Below are 15588 nucleotides of genomic sequence, written 5' to 3'. Positions count from 1 at the left end.
TGCTAGTACTACAAACCATAATTTTTATTCTTCACTTCATATTTTTAGAGACAATATTGTCTTTTGCTTCATTCACCGGGCTTCATTTCAGATTTGCAAGTATTCATTCAACATTTAAGAATAGAATTGACTGACAATGATTAAAGTGCCATTAAGTCAGTATCAATCCTTAATAATCACATCAATTTTCTCCAAGATGATCTGTCACCAACCCAGTATTCAGGTTTTCTAATGGTGCAACAATCACTACTGTAACTGAATTTATCCACCTTAGTATTGGTCATCCTCTTCTTTATCCTTCCACCTTTCCCAGCATCAGAAAATCTGTGGTGGTGTAGTGGTTAGAATGCAGTATTGCAGGCTAACTCTGCATTCCCACTGCCAGAAGTTCGATTCTGATCAGCTCAAGATTGACTCAGCCTTTCGTCCTTCTGAGGTCTGTAAAAAGGGGGACCCAAAATTTTGGGGGAATATACTGACTCTATAAACCGATTAGGCAAGGCTGTAAAGCACTGTGAAACGGTATATAAGTCTAAGTGTTATTGGTATAGCTATCAGAGCATCAGACTAGAGAGCTGATGTGTCCAAAGTAGGATAATTTGAGCCAGGTCATTTGAGACACGAGTGAGAATTCTGGGTTTATTTGTTTGCACATCAATTTGAATCCTTGGCTCTTCATGGTATTCTCAGGAACCTTCACTAATCACAAAGTGCCAAAAAAGATGCTTTCTATCCTGCTTCAGAATTTAATTTTTGCCTCTATTGAATTTAGCCTGTTTAGCCAGGTACCACCTATTCTATGCCCATCAATATGATATTTCTTGCCTCAGTGGTTTTTCCCTCACGGAATTTCATTTTTATAGGGCCTAGAGTTAGTTTCATTGTTTCATTTTTTCCAGCTCATTGGCATTTTCAGTTGTCTAGAAGTACCGATGATTGAGTTTCTTCCTCCAATTTTGAAACTAATCCTGCTTTCCTCCATATATGTTGCCCATGTAGTTTGAATAAATAAGGGGAGAGTATATATCTAAGATCTGCTCGCTACAATACAAAAGGAATCCTGAGGAAATTAGAAAGACTGCAGAGAAGAGCAACAAAGATGGTACGGGGCTTGGGGGCTAAAGAACGGTTAAAGAAACATGGTGTGTTTAGCTTAGAAAAGGGAAAAGGAAAACATGATAGCAGCCTTCCAATACATGAAGGGATGTCACGGAGCAGAGAATGTGGATTTAGTCTCCCAATCACCTGAGGGTAAGACAAGAGCAGTAAAACCCTTAACAGTGAGAGAGCCAAACTTGAACTAAGCAGGGATTTCCTGAATGTGAGAACTATTAAGCCCTGGAACAGCTTCTTTCTGTAGTTGAGGTTTTCATTACTAGAAGTTTTTTTAAAAAAAAGATTAGACAGCCATTTGTCCATAATAAAATGAAGATTCCTAAAGTTGGCAAGGCCTTCTATTTATTAATGTTTTTATTTATTTGATTTGTCAATCGTTCACAAGATAATAGGTATAAGAATAAACATGGGTATGAATGAAATGGGTACGAATAAATGGGGACAGTAGGTCAGGAACAGTAGGCACGATGGTGCGCTTATGCACGGCCCCTTACAGGAATGGGGGTGAGCTCAATAGTAGACAGTTTAAGGTTAAATTTTGGGGGATTTGAAGATGTAACAACAGAGCCAGGAAGTGCATTCCAGGCATTGACCACTCTGTTGTTGGAAGTCTTATTTTCTGCAATCAAGTTTGGAGCGGTTTACATTGATTTTGTATCTGTTGCGTGCTCATCTATTATTGCGGTTGAAGCTGAAGTAGATTTTATATCAGTGGTGAAATTCATTTTTTTTTTTACTACTCGGTTCTGTGGGTGTGGCTTGGTGGATGTGGCAGGGGAAGGATATTGCAAAATCTCCATTCCCTCCACACTCCAGGGATGAATACCGCAAAATCACCATTCCCTCCCCACTCCTGGGGGAAGGATTTTGCAAAATCTCCATTCCCACCCCACTCTGCAGCCAGTCAAAGGTGGTATTTGCCGGTTCTCTGAACTACTCAAAATCTCTGCTACTGGTTCTCCAGAACCTGTAAGAACCTGCTGAATTTCACCCCTGTTCTAGATCCCTTCCAACCCTACTTTGGAATGGGATGGGATGGGACAGAACAAAATAATTCTTTATTGGCCAGGTGTGATTGGACACACAACGAATTTGTTTCCAGTGCATAAGCTCTCAGTATACATACAAACAACAAAGCATACCAATATGAGTAAGATGTTGGACCTTCCTGAGTTCAGAAATCTTTTAGATTTCCGTTATTCTTTTAGGTCTGTTTCCTTCTTCAGTGTTCTTAAAGACTTCATTGTAATACCGTTTACTTTTTTCTTCTAACAGTTTTCTTTAAAAAAAAAATGTTATTTTCCAAGATCTTTGATTTTCTTTGGCTTTGGCTTCTGTCTTAATCTTGGCAATTTCCATAATTGTTCTTTCATCTAACTTGTTCTTTTTGCTTCTTGGTCTTTGTCAGTTGCTTTTTATTTTCATTCTTAAAGGTAAAAGTTCCCCTCGCACATATGTGCTAGTCGTTCCCAACTCTAGGGGGCCGTGCTCATCTCTGTTTCAAAGCCGAAGAGCCAGCACTGTCTAAAGACATCTCCATAGTCACGTGGCTGGCATGACTAAACACCAAAGGTGCACGGAATACTGTTATCTTCCCACCTTCCATTCTTACCAGCTTCTTTTATTCCATTGTTTTCTTTGCCTGTCAATCAGGTTCAGGACTTCAAAGTTATTTCTAATGTTCTTGAAAATGGTAAGTGCGTGCTCAAGATCATATTATAAAAGCTGGTTGGTTTTGTTGCTCTGCTTAGCTTTACTTGGAACTTGCACATGAGTGATTTTTGATCTGTTCCACAAACTTGAATTGAAAACCAAGCCTAACAATGATATTTGTGTGGTCCATTTCAGTGGGCAGAGGGCAGTGTCCATTTTGACTTCTACCCCGGTAGAATTTATTTAAAAAATAGATTTCTAGAGTTATGGTACTATAGTAGTCTCTACAGTTGAGAGGGAGATCAGAAGATACCTTCTGTTGAAATTGTGCAGCTTGGAGAAAGCTAATTCTTTCCGGCACTTTTCCACAGAACATACTCAAATGAGTCTCTGCCCAATTGAAAGGGTCAAATGCACAAATATTTTAAGAATCACAGTTATGAATAAAAAGTATGTTCAAATAAAAAACACCTGAAGTCTGCATTCTTCTCTGTCTTCATTCTTGAGAGTATCTCCTCTTATGTTTTAAACCAAACACAATGATAGGGTGACTTAAGTGTTTATCAACTTACAGTTCATTTGAATGTATCTTGAAAAACAGATTACACACTGGCATCGTAATCCTGGGTTTTTCTAAAAAGAAGCATGAGTCACTTTTTCCCTTGGAAAACAAACCATGAGATCTTACAAGTACACCAAAGTAGTCATTCTGACATCACTGATTTACAATTATAACCACTGCAGACTCAGATGTCTATAAATCCTATTGAAATTAACAAACTTAAGCACATCTAGTGGCCTAACCTTGATCTATATATCATGTCATTCTCCTTCTATACCAGTGGTGTCCAACCTTGGCAACTTTAAGACTTGTGGACTTCAATTTCCTTGGCTGATTGAGACTTTCTGGGAATTGAAGTCCACATATCTTAAAGTTGCCAAGGTTGAAGACCACTGGTTTAGACTATCAACTATGTTTTCCTTTCGTGAGATGCACTGACAGGAACAATTAATGTATACCACTGCTATGGAAAATGGATGCCATATCACTCTCAGCTGTGGCTCAGAGCAAAAGTGGTGGAAAAGAATAGGCTAGGTCCTATTCTTCTAAACAATATTTGTGTGGCCCACTGTTTAGCACTCATCATCCCCTGGTCTTGCAGTTTTAGAAGGAAAATTAAAAGAACGTTCACTAAAGCATTGGAGGACTTTTACTCTCCAGTGACTTTTACTCTGCTTGAAAAGCTGTAATGTATGCACGATCTTTCTGATCTGATCTCTCTAAAGAAAGTATTCTAAACCTCTTCACAAAAGTATAGTTTCTAAAGCACTTTGGGAATGAGAATTTTTTAAAGCGAGTATAGGCATATTTCATGTATATGTAGGACATAAGTTAAAGGAACTGATTTTGCATCAACTGGCAGCTGCTATTTACAATTAAGAAATAATGGATTAATTACCGTATCAAGGACAATAGTATCTTCTGAGATTTAGGCCACAGAGGAAAGAGTTTACTCAGAATTTTAATTCTATTTACTCAATTTTACTCATGCCAGAAACATGATATGATAGTAGTTTTTTCTCAATAGCTAAAGAGGGCTTTTAGCTTATTGCCAAGAAGCCCTGCTTTAAATTGGATTCACGTGGGAAGATTTCGAGATTCAGAGAGCGTAAATTCCAGGTAGATTTTGTTTTTTTTTCAAACAAACAAACAAATCATCTCTGATTCTTTTTGGAAAGGCAACACAATTATTTGAGGAGAACATTAACATTTCAATTTTGGGATGCTTTTGCTCAGAAAACAAAAAAAACGACCTTGAACGACACAAATGTATTCTTCACAGCAAATTGCTAAGTCAAAATTACGTCTCAACAGTTGGAAGAAGATCAAAGTAATTTTCTCTTAAAATTGCTGTTTTAAACGATTGTTCACCCTTACCACCTTGTAAGAAAATGATTTATACAAATTGAAACTCTAATGGAATGGCAGGCCTCTTTCTTTCCGCTCCGATACTTCACAGTGCACAGGCATTGCCATCCCCAATTCATTTCAATCAGTTGAGTTACTTAACCTTGGAAGGAGTAAAATTCCACATCCGAAACTCAACTCGTGATGTACTCCCAGATTTTTAGAATATGCTCTGGGAAGAATTAGAATTATTTTCCTGCTTGCTAATATGAGAAGGTTCTTGCACAAATAGGTAACAAGTAGTTGGTGTAAAAAACAACAACAACAATGTAAACTTTCAAGACTATACACCACATTGTACAAAAAGATTTTTTTTAGGATGACATGTTTTTAAGCAATATATTATTCAATTCGAGGATTAGCAACTGATGATTCTGTTTTAATTTGTGGGGCTGTGGATTGGGGTACAGATTTTATTTGGCCAAGTCACCATAACAGCCACAATAATGAAAAGAATAGTGAAAGGAAAAAATAATGACATGAAACTCCATCTAAGTTCTTGCTAAATTGTTCATTAACCTATAGTTCAGTAACTGTTTGCATGACTCATTCAATTGGACTATGAGTTTGGGAGAGAAACATGTCTCCTAAATGATCTGCTTAACTAGGTTAACTAGAACATCTTATCAAATTATTTATAGGAGAGCAAACATTTGTCACTGGGACAATATACTCCACTTGTGGACCTCTTTTGTTTTTCCTGTCCTGTAGGCTAAATTTGGAGGTGTACAGAAAGCAGGAATCGGTAGATGTTGGTAAGGAGTGACATACCATCCCAATTGAGCTACTTTAGATTTTTTTTGCCCTCCGTGAGTTTTTTTAAAAATTAAAGTTGGGGGTGGGGGAAGAGAGAGGTCCTTTGCAGCAGTGAAAGAACTGTATGAAATGGCAAGAGCATGGCAGAAACAGCCAGCACACAAAAATGAGTCATTTAAATTATGGAGAGGATGGCAGTGACATCTGTAACATTGAATTATTACTTATTAACTTTAAAAAAATTAAACTGAAAAATTTGGATACCAATTAAACCAGAATGGAATATAACAAATAATGATACTATGTTGACTCTAAGAAAACGGGTATGACAGCCCTATTCACTGGCTGAAGAGACATTATTCCCTGAGTAGCATTAAGAACATAATGATATAAGGGGGGGTGGGATTGGCTGGTACCCTTGGCTCACCTAGTCCACAGTTTGTTCTTAGAGCGCCCAAGATAACCCAATAGTCTTCCAGCAGATGGTCTTCAAAGGTAAACACAACCGCCCTCAAGGCTATATAACCCAAGATTTCCATGAATTGGTCCAATTCTTTTGGGAAACCAGCTATGCTGAATTCCCTTGTGATAGGCAATTCCAAAATGTAATTATGATCAGTTGCTTCAGTGCCATCGGCCTCAGGGGGTCGGGGATGAAGGCAAAGAATAACCCACAAGTTGGAAATGGAGATTAATCTTTGATTAAAAAGATGATGGTGGTCATGATATCTTATCCTATGAGAGAACCTAACCAACTTTGCACTTTGAAGTTTGTTTGTTTATTTTTATTTTGAGGCTGCATAATTCCATAGGCAGCTTACTGATAAAAATTAAAAGAAAACAACATTTATTAAGAGAGAAAAAAGAAAAGCAAATGACCAGAAGCCAAAGTTCAAAATACTAAGCAGCCAATAACCAATTAAAGGGATTTGATTCTGATCCTCGCTCAGCAGCTGAGAGAAGTTTTCGGGTTTTCGGTTTTTTGGGTGCGTTTCGAGTTTTCGGTTTTTCGGGTGCGTTTCAAGGTGCTGATTACCATCTTTAAAGCGCTCCATGGTACGGGACCTAGTTACTTGCGGGATCGCATCCTCCCACATACATCCCTGCGGCCAATTCGCTCACACAGAGAGGGACTTCTCCTGGTGCCGTCCACTAGGCAATGCCAACGGGCGACACCAAGGAGTAGGGCCTTCTCTGTGATGGGCCCAACCCTCTGGAATGACCTCCCCCCCGACATTAGAATCACTACTGACCTCCGCTCCTTCCGGCAAAAATTGAAGACTCACCTGTTCCGATTAGCAGGCCTGGCATAATTACAACTGTCCCTCCTGGCAAATGTATTAACTGGTTATTTTAGGGGTATTGTTTTTAACTTATTGTGTGTGTTTTAGGGGTTCAAAATCCTATATTTATATATATTGCTTTGTACAGTTCTTTTAATTCCATTTTTAACCTCCTCCATTCCAACTGTACATATTCAATTTTTATTGTATTTTGATGTATTTTGCATGGACTGTACACCGCCCCGAGTCCCTTTTTGGGAGAGGGGGCGGTCTAGAAGCATGAATAATAAAAAGTTATAATGGGAAAGGTTAAAATAGGTTTAAGCTATTTGGCATTTGGATGAGTTTACCTTAGGGAATTTCAGAATTATTAAGCTAAATTGGGAAATTAGCACATCTAGGGGGCTGCAAAATATTGGTCTACTTGTTGGCAAGGAGACTGAATTATGGTATGTGTTTTTGTAGTGACCACTAGTTGAGGTTTTGGTTAACCTTTGTCAAAGTGCTTGGGTTGATCTCAAGAAGCTTGACCCAACTAATAGCTGAATATACAGCCACCGGGAAAATTCACTCCTGTAGACTAGATTGGGAAAGCATTTTTTTCTCCAGAAGTCAATAGATAAGAATTTTTGTGTTGCTGCTGCTAAAAGAGCTACTTGGACCTGGCTATGTAATAGTTAGGCACTGAGCTTTGACTTTATCTTACAATCATGGTCAAGTACTTCCACTAATCAGTGCAAACACAAGGGTATGTGACAGACATGTGACAATATAATCACAGCAATGACTTAAGAACTTGTGTTCAGTTATCCTGATGCAAATACATGATTGCACCATTTGCAGGACGATGTCATTGCATGCATGTGATCGTTGTCTTTTGGATGCTGCTGTGCAAAAATTTTTAAAAAGCAAACAATAGCAAACTACCTCTCTGTCCTGTACCTCAATTATAAAGGGAATAATTCAAAGTACACTTGGTATACTTCTGAAATCAACATGATGCATTATACCCCTATGTCCTATTTGCAAAAAAGAGTTATTATACATAAAAAGTTATGTAAATCCATGTAGGATTGAGCTACAATTGCCTACTTTTTAAAAAATTCTTTTCTAAGAACATAAATATAAATTTCTTTTAGTATATTCTCATTTTGTGCAACTAAAATTAAGCGGACCAAAGCACTTTCTTTTATAGCTTCTATTTTGCTGGAATAATGAAAAATAACTTTTTTTCAGTGTTATATTCTCTACAACCAAACTAAATACTAACTAGCATTCATACTGTTCGGTATCCTTCTGTCCTGCCTTCAACAATGTACTGTAATTATGATTTAACATTAGCAGATAACAGATTCAAACGCTTTCTTGCTCAAAAAAGCAGAAGTATGTGGATGTAGATGTCTGAGAAATAAAAACCAAAAATAGAAACCGAAAATTATGCATTACTATGTCTATGTCTAAGCTGATATATCTATCCTTTCCTCAATATCTGCCTTATGTTCCTTGGATGACATTAGGACTAAGGCCTTGGACATTTCAGCATCATAACCAGAACCAAATATGCTGCTGAAGTTGTTACTCCTCTGAATCATGCTCAAATTATAGACCCGTGATGGCGAACCTATGGCACGCATGCCCGAAGTGGCACGTGGAGCCATATTGCCTGGCACGCGCATTGTCATACATTCCTCTTCCGGGTTTCTGGCGTGCATGCACATACAACAATCAGCTGGATTTTGTGGGCGCAGCAGTGCTGGAAACTGGAAGAGCTTGTCTTCTGTGTGTGCATGTGCAATCAGGTGTTCAGCACGTGTGCATGCGTGGCAATAACTGGAAAACTTGCAGTTTTGGAGACCAGAAGTACATTTTCTGGTGGGCGAATGTTCCCTGGGCAGCTCCTCTTCCTGGTCACAGCCCAGACGAGTGCACGCATGTGCTTGAAGTGTGTGTGTATGTGCGAAGTGCTCCCTTTTCGGCACTCAGTGCCCCCGCGTGCACACGTTCCTTTTTCAGCACTTGGTGCCGAAAAGATTCCCCATTCTACCTTTAGGCAACAAAAACGAAATGCACAGGTACAGTATAGGTGGTACCTTGCTCAACAGTAGTAACTGTGAAAGGGATCTTGGAGTCCTAGTGGACAACCATTGAAATATGAACCAGCAGTGTGCAGCAGCTGCATCAACAGAGGGATAGAATCAAGATCACGTGAAGTGTTAATACCACTTTATAATGCCTTGGTAAGGCCATACTTGGAATACTACATTCAGTTTTGGGCGCCATGATGTAGAAAAGATGTGGAGACTCTAGAAAGAGTGCAGAGAAGAGCAACAAAGATGATTAGGGGACTGGAGACTAAAACATATGAAGAACGGTTGCAGGAACTGGGTATGTTTAGCTTAAGAGAAAGAAGGACTAGGGGAGACATGATAGCATTGTTCCAATATCTCAGGGGTTGCCACAAAGAAGAGGGAGTCAAACTATTTTCCAAGGCACCTGAGGGTAGAACAAGAAGCAATGGGTGGAAACTAATCAAGGAGAGAAGCAACTTAGAACTGAGGAGAAATTTCCTGACAGAACAATTAATCAGTGGAACAGCTTGCCTCCAGAAGTTGTGAATGCCCCAACACTGGAATCTTTAAGAAGATGTTGGATAGCCATTTGTCTGGAACGGTATCGGGTTTCCTGCCTAGGCAGGGGGTTGGACTAGAAGACCTCCAAGGTCCCTTCCAACTCTGCTATTGTATTGTATTATCTCTGTTATAGAAGGAAAGCAAGAAATGCTCTTAATATACTTTAGAAGTATCCTTTTGATTTTCTGGAATTTTAGTCCTGATAGACTAGGGCAGAGGTGTCCAATCTGGGCAACTTTAAGGCCTATGGACTTCACTTCCCAGAATTCCTCATCCAGCATAACGGTATGGGGTAGCATATACAGAAGTGTGGTATAAAATCTCATGGAACTGCCTCCTTTTTATCTTCCCTGCAATTCTAGTTCTAGGTGGGTGGCAGGCAAACAAGTGTGTACCATGTGTTGGGTCCTTCTCCAAATCTTCATGTTAGCTTGATATTAGTTTTCCACACACATGCTCTAAAGGTAAAACAGGAGTGACATGATTTTTATGGCTTTTGATAAATCAATGGTGCAAGGTTAACTGACCCAGATCAAGACCATGATGTGGGTCGAGGGGGTGGATGGTCTGCTGCTCCTGGCAGCTATTTGTCATGAAGGAATTGTCCTTCAGCCCAGAGGTGTCCATAGGATTTGCTGGGAGGAGGGGAAAGGGCGAGGTGGCTGCGAAACATTGCCCGGTTTTTATGTATGGTGTAATATTCTTTGGGCAGCGTGTCAGGTGTCCAAATGAAGTCATAGATGCTGACACAAACTTATAGTTTTATATAAATATACAGTACATCTATCCATCCATCCATCTATCTTTCTATCTATCTGCCTGCCTGCCTGCCTGCCTGTCTGTCTGTCTGTCTGTCTGTCTGTCATCTACCTACTTATCTACCTACCTACCTTCCACCCACCCACCCACCCACCTATCTATCATCTATCTATCATCTATCTATCTATCTATCTATCTATCTATCTATCTATCTATCATCTATCTATCTATCTATCTATCTATCTATCTATCTATCTATCATCTATCTATCTATCTATCTATCATCTATCTATCTATCTATCTATCTATCTATCTATCTATCTATCTATCTATCTATCTATCTATCTATCTATCTATCTATCTATCTATCTATCTAATATCTATCTAGTCCAGCAAACAGGAGCATCTTTTAGGTAAATCACAGAGCACACAGGGTACACAGAAGAAAAAGGCGGGGAGAAAGGGAAACTCCCCCTTCACACCCACAGCAAACCAATCACAGCTTAGATTGCTTCATGCAGGAGCCAGCAATGTCAAACTAATAAACTATAACGGTGTGTTCTGGCTCATTGTACAACAACCCTATTGCTCAAGCTACTAAATTGAAATATCTTAACAGAGATGTTGTTCATGCTGTTATGGCCTCCATCTTGAATGCTTTTTAAAACCACACTCTGCTTAGCACAAGCCACCTAGTTCAACTATGCTCTTCTTCCGGCCAGCCATTTCTTTAAAATGCTCATGGCCACATACTGTGAAACTAACATGTCTTTTAGATCTCTAGAAGGGTCCAAAAGTGACTTGTAAGGGAAGGCCTATGGCAGCAGTGGTGGGATTCAAATTTTTTTTACTACCAGTTCTGTGGGCGTGGCTTAGTGGGCGTGGCAGGGGAAGGATACTGCAAAATCCGCATTCTCTCCCCACCCCATTAATCTGTTTTCCCGCTCCGTTCTCTTGTTCAGGGCAACAGAAGAAGATCAGCTGGCAGGTAGCGGGAGCAGGACCAGCCTATTTGCCGGTTCTCCGAACTACTCCAAATTTCCACTACCGGTTCTCCACAACCTGTCAGAACTGGCTGAATACCACGTCCGCATGGCAGACATTTAGAAGTGGGTTGAGCAACACTAAATCGAGCACCAATCTCAAGTCTGGGAACTAAGATAAAAGGCCAAAAAATTAGCACTCAAATATGGCAAGGCAGCACGAGCATTCTGGATGGGCAAATTACCACCTACATATGGGATTGGTAATCACAAATACTATGCAATGTTTTTATTATATACAACATTCTTCTACTTTTAGCCTCCCACCCCCCCACCCCTGAATTCAGTAAAGGAAATCTCACCTTAAAAGGGCTTTTCTATTTCAGGTTTTCCTGTCTTTAATAATTGGGTATGACTTCTCTAGCCTCTCCTATATTTCGCATATATAGGAGTTGCAAATCCTTCTCTCCTTAAGCCCAATTGCTCTCCCACATTACTAATGGCATTAAGACAATTAAAATATTCCAGTTGCATACCATCCTACTCAGTGGTGGGTTCTGGCTGCCACTATTGCTGATTTGCTCAGGGATGTCCTGAACGCTGCGCATTCGCAGAAGGCAAAAACAAGATGGCGCTGCTTATAGTCCCTTTTGGGAGAGGGGGCGGTCTAGAAGCATGAATAATAAATAGTGTCGCCAAAAGAACCAGTTCGGGGGTGTGGCAGGCGGCAGGCCTGGGTCAATGCTAGTTCCAGCGACCCAGGCCACCAAGTTACTACCAGTTTGGCCGAACTGGTCCGAACCAGCAGAGAATCCACCTCTGATCCTACTTTATAAGAAAATAATTATATTGAATCAAATATAGTATATATGTTTGCACTGTAACTGTAGCAACATCTTTTTTACTTGTAGGTTTTCAACTATATACAAGGGGGGGGGGGGGAATCCAGACTGCAAAAACTGAATCCTTTGCAGGAATTCCAGGGTCATTCTAAACAATTCTACCCTGTTTTTAACTATTTTTTAAAAAAATCCTACACAATACAAATGGCAAGGAGTTTTAATTGTGATATGAATGCTGTATGGAGGAAATGTTTTTAATCCAGCTACTGTTCCTGAATCCTGCATTAAGGGATGTGACAACATAGTTTTATGGTTTCATGACTGCAAACAATAAACAGAAACCATCAATTACCCATTCATTTTTATTACTGAGGTTAGCTTGCTCCTTCTAGTACAATCTGTTACATAAGAATCCAATCCATTCCTCCTCTGCATCTGCTTCATTTCTGCAGAATGTATTAGTATAAATGAAGATCATTTGTTTAAAAAATCCAACTATGCTAAATGGAGGAACACTAGAAGTTTAAGCCATCTAACTGCAGTAGGTACAAGACAGGCAAAAGAATGTGGTTTGCCCTAATGTAAAGAGATGCATTCGTGATTTTGTTGGTCAATTCTACCCCTAGAAATCTGCTTGACTTCTTGGCTTGAAAATGTCACCTGGGAGAATCTGAATTCTTTATGGGCATATTGGTGAAGCATCTAGAAGTGTGGTCAGATGACTAAATGAGGAACACGATTTTGTCTGGAGATGCTGATTTACATCCCAAGTCAATTTCCTGCCCCCTCTTTCTATGATACTATTGTTACTGGAACTATTGCTATTAAAACATTATTTCATGGGAAGACAGCTCTGTCAAGCAGAAAAGATCAGGTCCACACATGATAGTCCAATTAAACTCAGGGGTAAAATCTACTTATCTTTGCTACAGGTCCACAAATGTGAGCTCATGCATGCTCACTTCGCTCTCATGCGCCCCCTCGATGCATGCACAGGACCTTACGCGCATGCAGTGTCAAAAATAGAGGTGATGACGTCCAGGCAGGTGGGCAAAGCTGCCACAAAGCGCGCCTGCAAAGGTAAGTAGAACAATGGGTGGGTGGGATCCACTGTGCTACGTAATTTAGATTAGCTAGAAAGCTGGAAATCCTGCTTTCTTGCTAATATAAATCACATGTCACAGTTGATCATCGGAAATACCGGTTCGCCTGAATCGATATCATTTTTAAACAACCGGTTCAGGCGAACTGATAGCCTTTTTACTACCAGTTCGGGTGAACTGGTCCCAACTGGTAGCACAGGTAGCAACCCTCATGCTGCAACTCACTATCAGGCCTTAAGCGTTTTAGAACCGTGCCGCAGAAGTGGTGGGCCATGGGCGCATGTGTGGAACCATCCCTTCTTCACCCTGGTGGTCTGCAAAGACGAAAAGATTGGAAACTCTGTGCTAGGGATTAGATAAGGGATGAATGAATTCAAGGGGTGGGTGGAATTAGCTTGTTTGTGGCTATGTAGAGATTCTAGGCCAGTGATGGCGAACCTATGGCACGTGTGCCACAGCTGGCACACGGAGCCATTTGTCAGGGCACGCGAGGTGCTGCCCTGTCAGCTGGCCAGCGCACATGCGCTGCTGGCCAGCTGAGTTCACTCTTTTTTAAAGCCATTTTTCGCCCTTCCCAGGCTCCAGAGGCTTTATAGGAGCCTGGGGAGGGCAAAAAGAGCCTCCCCCCCCCCCCGGAGGCCCCATCTGGAGGCTTCCCTGACGCCTTCGGAGCGCTTAAAACGACCCTCTGAGCCAACCGGAAGTGACTTCTGGTTTGCTCGGAAGGTCGTTTTAAGCGTTCCGAAGGCCTCAGGGAAGCCTCCGGACGGTCACTGAAGCCTCCGGGGGGCCTCTGGGGGGGCGAGGAGGCTTTTTTCACCCTCCCCAGGCTCCTATAAAGCCTCTGGAGCCTGGGGAGGGCAAAAAAAGCATGTAAAAATGGGGGGAGCGCCTGTAGTGCGCGCATGTGCACTGGGGAGGTCAAGCATTGCATTATGGGTGCGGCACGCCTGCACACGACCTCCCTGCCCTCCCCCCACTTGTGGCACACGAGCCAAAAAAGGTTCGCCATCGCTGTTCTAGGCTCATGCTTTTTTTAACTTCACCTTCAGGTTCTGCCACTTTTTCCCCTAGGACTGTGATGGTGAACCTATGGCACGTGTGCCACAGGTGGCACATGGAGCCATTTGTTAGGGCATGCAAGGCGTTGCCCTGTCCGCTGGCCAGCATGCAAGCACGCGCTGGCCAGCTAACATGTGCGTGCTGGCCAGCTAACTTCAGCCTTCTTTTGAGGCCATTTTTCACCCTCCGGAGGCTTCAAGGAAGTCACTTCTGGTTTGCTCGTAGTGTCGTTTTTTGCTCTTAGGAGCCTTCGGGGAAGCCTCCTGAAGGCCCTTGAAGGCTCCGCAGGATGAAAAACGGCCCTATGGACAAACCAGAAGTGACTTCCGGTTTGCTCGTAGGGTCATTTTTCAGGGAAGCCTCCTGAAGGCCCCTGAAGGCTCTAGAGGACTAAAACTGGCCCCACGAGCAAACTGGAAGTATATTCCTGAACTTCCGGTTTGCCCAAAGAGCCCGTTTTTCGCGCTCCAGAGGCTTCAGGGAAGCTCCTGAAGCCTCCGGAGGGCTCCAGGGTGGTGGGGAGGTTGTTTTCGTCCTCCCCAGGCTCCTATAAAGCCTTTGGAGCCTGGGGAGGACGAAAAAAGCATGCCAAAAATGGGGGGGGGGAACGCTAGTCATGCACATATGCGTGCTGGGGTTGTGCACATTGCATTATGGGTGTGGCACATCCACGCATGACCCCCATGCGCTCCCCTTGCTTTTGGCATGCGAGCCAAAAAAGGTTCGCCATCACTGCCCTAGGAGGTCCTATTGGAAGCAGTAGCCTATGAAGCAGGGAGGAGGTATTCTGAGAATCAACCCGAAACAGTTTGCTCATGAAAGGGTCTCGTGCTCTACTGCAGAGCTCTTCTCTTACAGCTAAGCCTATTCAGCAAGGCCTCTCAACTCTTAGATTTCGGGCAGAAATCACGAAGAACAGATAGAACCTGCCTAGAAGTGCCTGAATTCATCCAAAGTATTGAACATAGCAGATAACATATTTATTGATCAACATTTTTTTTAAAAGGGCAGGGTATAATTGTTGAAACATGAACAATTCATTTTGGGGACATAAGAATGGGAGAAAGCCACCTTTATGCATCTTTATGACTTTTATGATTACATCTTGTTTAAATAAAATTAGTTAATATTATAAAGAAATTAGGCTGTTTACACCAAGTATTTTAAACATTTTTTTAATATTTAGAATAGTATTGATACATACTGTTTGTATATAAGACAACACTGATATTCTCCCAATAGGAAATTCCTTGCTACACTTATTCCTCTGTGAAGATGTCCTAGGAATACCATATTTGAAAAGAACTAGAAATGCTCAAGTAATATACAGAAACTCCAATGGAAATGATTAATTTTTGCACATATAGGCCTGCGTGATTTCCTCTGATGGCTCAGGGCCCAATCCCACAAGGTTAATCCTGGTCAATGACTT

This window comes from Natrix helvetica, assembly GCF_964273705.1.
Source record: "Natrix helvetica genome assembly, chromosome: 2".
Taxonomy (NCBI): domain Eukaryota; kingdom Metazoa; phylum Chordata; class Lepidosauria; order Squamata; family Natricidae; genus Natrix; species Natrix helvetica.
The sequence above is the reverse complement of the archived record's forward strand: the minus strand, read 5'-3'. Positions refer to the sequence as shown.